Here is a 7304-nt window from a genome sequence, read left to right as displayed (position 1 = left end):
TGTTGGACCAGTAACCGAAAGGTCGCTTGTTCGAATACCCTAGTCGACTAGATGAAAAATCTGTCGATGTGCCCTTGGAGTAAGGCACTTAACCCTAATTGTAGGTCGCTCTGGAGAGTCTGCTAAATGACTCAAATGTAGTATCACTAGTGGGGAATTAGTTACTCACTATGATCCCTGCGTTGCGTACCTCCAGGGGAAGACCCAGCAAAACAGTCCCAATGTTACCCTTCAGCAGATGTGGGAGCAAAAGGTACATATAGAGACAAACATAATACTATTGAGCAAAGAAAGGTGTACATTAGACCCCAAGAGGAAGAGGAGACACTTTTGCCATTCTGGTAAAAACAGGAAACCAAGAAATAACAGACGTAATGGCCAAAGCCATAAAATGCATAAATGTTTAGGGTAAAATGCATTGTCTATATAGGACAGGAAACTAAAGTAAGGCCATGAGAGCATAGGACAGCTGGACATACCAAGGTCAGAGGGACACACAAAGGAGGGGGTCAGCCAAATGACCAACGGATGGGCTATAGACATAGGACATATATTTTTAGGACAGGAAGAGAAGAGACACATAGTCTACTAGTTATAATAAGGACAGACATACCAAAGAACACACCAAGCTAAACATAAGGGGCCCATAGGATAGATGGGCATGTATTATTTTTGGGACATGAAGAGGTCCTGCCACCATTATAACTTAACTAAAAGCAGATATGGGCGTTATTGGGCGTGAACAAGCAGGAAGCACAGATTAAAAGATAATGGTGGCAGAAGGACTGAGGAAAGTAACTTCATTTGCATGTGGGATGGACTCATATATTGTATGTGTATAATTACAGAGCCAGGGCTCTGGAAAAGGGTGTGTTCCACAGACCATCTAGGCTACTGATATGTTTGTATTAAAAGCCTATATTGAATTCACAAGTTCTTGTAAGTGTTATATTTTGAAACGATCCTCCACGACACAGGTAGATGAGAGCCTGAGTAAACCTGTGGAACACAGAGAGGGTTAGGGGTACACTCAGAGACCAATGTAATGTAAGCCCTTAACCAACAATGCAGTTCAAGAAATAGAGTTAAGAAAATATTTACTAAATAAACGAAAGTAAAAAATAATAATAAAATCAAAAAGTTGACAGGAAAATTACAAAACAATAACGAGGCTATATACAGGGGGTACAAATTAGTCACTTTACAAATGACCTTGACTATGTATAGATATTAAACAGCGCTGTAGCAGCAGCGTAAAAACAAGGGGGAGGGGTGTCAATGTAAATAGTCCAGGTGGCCATTTGATTAATTGTTCAGCAGGCTTGGGGGTAGAAGCTGTTAACTTCTTATGGCTGGGGGGCAGTATTGAGTAGCTTGGATGAATAAGGTGCCCAGAGTAAACTGCCTGCTACTAAGGCCCAGATGCTAGGATATGCTTATTATTAGTAGATTTGGATAGAAAACACTCTGAAGTTTCTAAAATTGTTTGAATGATGTCTGTGAGTATAACAGAGCTCATATGGCAGGCAAGAACCTGAGAAAAAATCCAACCAGGAAGTGGGAATTCTGAGGTTTGTAGGTTTTCAAGTCTTTGCCTATCCAATATACAGTGTAAAATTTGGTCAGACTGCACTTCCTAAGGCTTCCACTAGATGTCAACAGTCTTTAGACCCTTGTTTCATGCTTCTACTGTGAAGGGGGAGCGAATAAGAGCTGTTTGAGGCAGGGGTCTGGCAGAATGCCATGAGCTAAGTCTCGCGTGCGGCCGTGAGCACGAGCTCTTTTCATTTCTAAAGACAAAGGAATTGTCCGGTTGGAACATTATTGAAGATTTATGATAAAAACATCCTAAAGATTGTTTCTATACATCGTTTGACATATTTCTACGAACTGTAATGGAACTGTCATCTGAACTAAGTGCCTGCGCCTTGTGAATTTGGATTTGTGAACTAAACGCGCAAACAAAAAGGAGGTATTTGGACATAAATTATGGACTTTATCGAACAAAACAACCATTTATTGTGGAACTGGGATTCCTGGGAGTGCATTCCGATGAAGATCATCAAAGGTTAGTGAATATTTATAATGCTATTTCTGACCTCTGTTGACTCCACAACATAGCGGGTATCTGTATGGCTTGTTTTGGTGCATGAGCGCTGTACTCAGATTATTGCATGGTGTGCTTTTTCCGTAAAGACTTTTTGAAATCTGACACAGCGGTTGCATTAAGGAGAAGTATATCTTTAATTCCTTGCATAACACTTGTATTTTCATCAACATTTATGATGAGTATTTCTGTAAATTGATGTGGCTCTCTGCAAAATCTCCGGATATATTGGAAGCAAAACATTACTGAACGTAACGCGCCAATGTAAACTGAGGTTTTGGATATAAATATGAACTTTATCGAACAAAACATACATGTATTGTGTAACATGAAGTCTGATGAAGATCATCAAAGGTTAGTGATTAATTTTCTCTCTATTTCTGATTTTTGTGACTCCTCTCTTTGGCTGGAAAAATGGCTGTGTTTTTCTGTGACTTGGCGCTGACCTAACATAATCGCATGGTATGCTTTCGTCGCTAAGCCTTTTTGAAATCGGACTCTGTGGTGGGATTAACAACAAGTTTATCTTTAAAATGGTGTATAATACTTGTATGTTTGAGGAATTTTAATTAAGAGATTTCTGTTGTAACCCCATTGTAAACCCATTTAGTCGGTTTGTTACACATGTTCAGTTTTAGGCCAATTCCGGCTTTTGAGGCTACCATCCTCTCATCTATGGAAAGGTTCTGGGCGGGCTGAAAATACGTTTTGCAAGCCTCATTGATGTCGAGGTAGAGGGGTTTAATTTTGCAGAGCTAATCAAACCGTGCCATGCCTCGCTTCATCTCGTTGTCCTCGTCAACTTTTGGGTCACTGATATGAAGTGTCCGTGAGATTGTCAGAAACCTTTTGCATGACATGACCGTGGTGGGGAAAGGCAGTTGATAGAGGGGTGCAGATTTCCAGTAGTCCTTCAGGGTTTTCAGCTTTACAAGACCTATGTAAATGACCATAGAAAGGTAACAAAAGATCTGACCTGGAAATGGCCTTCCATTTCTCTTTCTTGCCTTCCTGCTTCTTAGCTCCGTACTTATTTGTGTTCGACACAAGGGAATCAACAACTGCTGAGGTGAAAAACAACTGAAAAAGTTGCAGGCACAGTCCTTGGTGGTCATGTCCAGCTGAGGTCCTGGTGTCCTTTTTGGTCTGAATATTGGAGGTGGTGGGGCCACATCCTCCTCCAGCACAGAGTGCCAACGACCCTCCTCCGCTCTGCCAGCAGGTTCCACACTTTCCTTCATCCGCTTCTTTGTCACCGACTTCACACCTCTTGATGGCCGGGCAGGGGTAGGTGTGGTGCCGGAGACAGCAGGGGTCCGGCTGGATGGACCAGCATCATTGGGGGATTTGCACCTTGGCAGTATGGGCTCCTAATCAGAATCTGTGAAATAAAGACACAGAAACAGATTATATATAGAGTAGGGAACCCAATCAGAATGGCTGGGACTGTGAAATAAAGACACAGACACAGATAATATATAGAGTAGGGAACCAATCAGTAGGGTGAGGAGCAGTTCCATTCCATGTTTATATAAAATAAAATGTAAAAAATATCTAACATATACAGACACAGACACACACTCACCCACAATGTAGAGCAGTGTACTTTACACATTTCATTACTGATTATATTTTTCTACATGGCAAATAAAATAAAAATATCTCAAACAACTCAAATTAATAATTAATGGAACAGTGTCTCGCTCCTTGAAAGCGGCAGCTCTAGCCTTTAGCTTGGTGCGAATGTTGCCTGTAATCCATGGCTTCTGGTTGGGATATGTACCTACAGTCAGTGTGGGGACAACGTCGTCGATGCACTTATTGATGGAGCCGGTGACGGAGGTGGTAAACTCCTCAATGCCATTGGATGAATCCCGGAACATACTCCCGTCTGTGCTAGCAAAACAGTCCTGTCGCGTAGCATCCGAATCATCTGACCACTTCCGTATATAGTGAGTCACTGGTACTTCCAGCATTAGTTTTTGTTTGTAAGCAGGAATCAGGGGGATAGAATTATGGTCAGATTTGCCAAATGGAAAGCGAGGGAGGGCTTTGCACACGTATCTGTGTGTGGAGCAAAGGTGGTCTAGAGTTTTTTCCCCCTCTTGTTGCACATGTAACATGCTGATGGAAATGAGGTAAAACAATTTAAGTTTCCCTGTATTAAAGTCTCCGGTCATTAGGAGCAGCATCTGGATGACCATTTTCTTGTTTACTTAGGACCTTATACAGCTCATTGAGTGCGGTCTTAGTGCCAGAATCGGTTTGTGGTGTTAAATAGACGGCTATGAATAATATAGATGAGAACTCTCTAGGTAGATAGTGTTGTCTACAGCTTATCATAAGATACTCCACCTCAGGCGAGCAATACCTCAAAACTTCTTTAATATTAGACATTGTGCACCAGCAGTTATTGACAAATAGAGAGTCTTACCAGACGTAGCTGCTCTGTCCTGCCGATGCACGGAGAAGCCAGCCAGCTCTATATTAACTGTGTCTCGGTGAAACTTAAGATATTACTGTTTTTAATGTCCCATTGGTAGGATAGTGCAGGTAGAGATACTGGTGTGCAAAAGAGCAGAAAGGTAAATAAAATAATAACAGTATGGGGATGAGGTGGGTAAATTGGGTGGGCTATATACCGATGGACTATGTACAGCTGCAGCGATCGCTTAGCTGCTCAGAAAGTTGGTGAGGGAGATAAAAGTCTCCAACTTCAGAGATTTTTGCAATTCGTTTTGCAATTCATTCCAGTCGCAGGCAGCAGAGAACTGGAAGGAAAGGCGGCCAAATGAGGTTTTACTCGTCAACGAATTCTTACGAGGCACCTCGCCTTCCTCCCCCTTTATCTCCATTATTTTCTTCATGCGGATGATGGGGATTGTGGGCCTCGTCTCAACAAAGCAGTATATCCTTCACGTAGGACTCATTAACCTCTAGTGACTCCCCATCCCACGTGAGGGAGCGTAATCATCGACTGACACTAATTAGCATAACGCAATGGACATAAATATTCCCAGAAAATATTCCTATTCATGAAAATCACAAGTGAAATATATTGAGACACAGCTTAGCCTTTTGTTAATCACCCTGTCATCTCCGATTTTCAAAATATGCTTTACAGCCAAAGCTAGACAAGCATTTGTGTAAGTTTATCGATAGCCTAGCATAGCATTTTGTCCAGCTAGCAGCAGGTAGCTGGTCACGGAAATCAGAAAATAAATCAAATTAAATCGTTTACCTATTTAAAAAAAAAAAAATGCTTTTTCCAATTAAGAACATTCAAAACAAAAGTGAAAAGATATTAGACAACGATAGGACAAAGTGACAGTAACAGACGAGCATAACAAAAATAAATAATAATAATAATTATTATATAAACAAACATACAATAAGAAAAGAAAAAAATAACGAGACATTGGATCACCTGCCGTAGGCTACATATTATACATTACGTGTGAAACATTATGTGAGGATTCTATATAGATTCAATCAATGAGATGTGGGGGGAGATTCTCCATATAGTCAATAAAAGGTTGCCAAATTTTGTAAAATGTCTTTAACTTATTCCTCAAGTAGTAAGTGATTTTCTCCAAAGGGATACAACTATTAACTTCCGATAGCCACATTGCAACTGGCAGGGAGGAATCCAATTTCCATTTCAAGGCAATACATTTCTTGGCAATCGCTAGCAATATTTCTGTTAGCTTTATAGTATGGCTTTGCCTAAGGTTGGTGTTAGTAAAGTTACCCAGTAGACAGACCTCCGGGTCTAAAGGTAATGCAACCCCGTGAATTGAGGATATGGTATCGCATACCCCCTGAAACCGTGTAGTTTTGAACACTGCCAAGTGGAATGGAGGAATGTTCCTTCATCTGAGCCACATCTAAAACATAGGGAGGAGATATCTGGGTTGAACTTGTGCAATCTAGATGGGGTGATATAGAGCTGATGGAGGAAATTAAACTGGATCAGTCTGTATCTGGAGTTCAATGTGGATGTAACACCATCCCTGCATAGGTCACTCCATAGATCCTCATCAAGATCAATACCCAGATCTTTTTCCCATCTAAGTCGGGGTTTATCTAGCCCAGGCAGTGTTAGTCCTGACATAAGAGCATCGTATACACAGGAAATGGTCTTGAACAGTGGTTGGTCTGCGTGGCAGAGTTGTTCAATAGGTGACATCTTAGGTAGGTTCCATTGTCCCTTGAGAGTCACCCTAATAAAGTTTCGTAGTTGTAGGCTAAAGAAGTCCCTGTTAGGCAAGTGGTATTTCTGTTTCAGCTGATCAAAAGACATAAGAACTCCCTCCTCGTAACAATGTTCCAGAAGAGTGATCCCCTTATCAGACCATGGTCTAAAGTTACTATTCTGGAAAAACATAGGGATCAATCTATTGTTCCATAAAGGGGTTTTAGGGGAAAGGAATCCCCCTCGTCCGAACAGCTCATGCAGTTTGCACCATGCCAGGACAGAATGTATGATTAAAGGGTTGTCTGTGATGGGTTTTATAGATTTTCTGTCCCATTTGTAAAACAAATCTACCCCAGTGTCATCATTTACCTCAAGCTTTTCAATGTTCAACCATGAGGGAGAGGGACCATTGTCAAACCTCTGAGCCAGAAACCTAGACTGTGCAGCCCAGTAGTACATTCTAAAATTGGGGAGGTTTAAGCCCCCTTGACTGTAATCAAGGGTCAGTTTATCCAGGCCAACCCTAGGGGTTTTGCCGTGCCAGATAAACCGTCTGGTCAGCTTGTCGAGAGAGGAAAAAATGCTGCGGGAACAGGGATAGGGAGAGATTGAAACAGATATAGAAATCTGGGCAGGACATTCATTTTAATTACATTGATTCTACCCAGTAGAGTGAGAGGTAAGTCCATCCATTTACAAAGGTCAACCTCCACCTTTTGCAACAAACTGGCCAGATTGAGTTTATAGAGGTTGTTCAGATTACCATCCACCATTATGCCCAAATATGTGAAGCCCATAGGCGACCATCTAAAAGGAAACTTGTGCTTGATGGTATGATGGTATCAAAGACAGACAACGGTAAGATTTCGCTTTTATCAAAATTGACCTTATATCCAGAGAAAGAACTATAACACTGTAGTAGGATCGGCAAGTGAGAGAGGGAGTGTTCTGGGTTTGTTAGAAATAAGATAAGGTCGTCCGCAAAGAGTGATAATTTAT

This window comes from Oncorhynchus kisutch, linkage group LG18, assembly GCF_002021735.2.
Source record: "Oncorhynchus kisutch isolate 150728-3 linkage group LG18, Okis_V2, whole genome shotgun sequence".
Lineage (NCBI taxonomy): Eukaryota > Metazoa > Chordata > Actinopteri > Salmoniformes > Salmonidae > Oncorhynchus > Oncorhynchus kisutch.
This window is presented reverse-complemented; position numbering follows the sequence as displayed.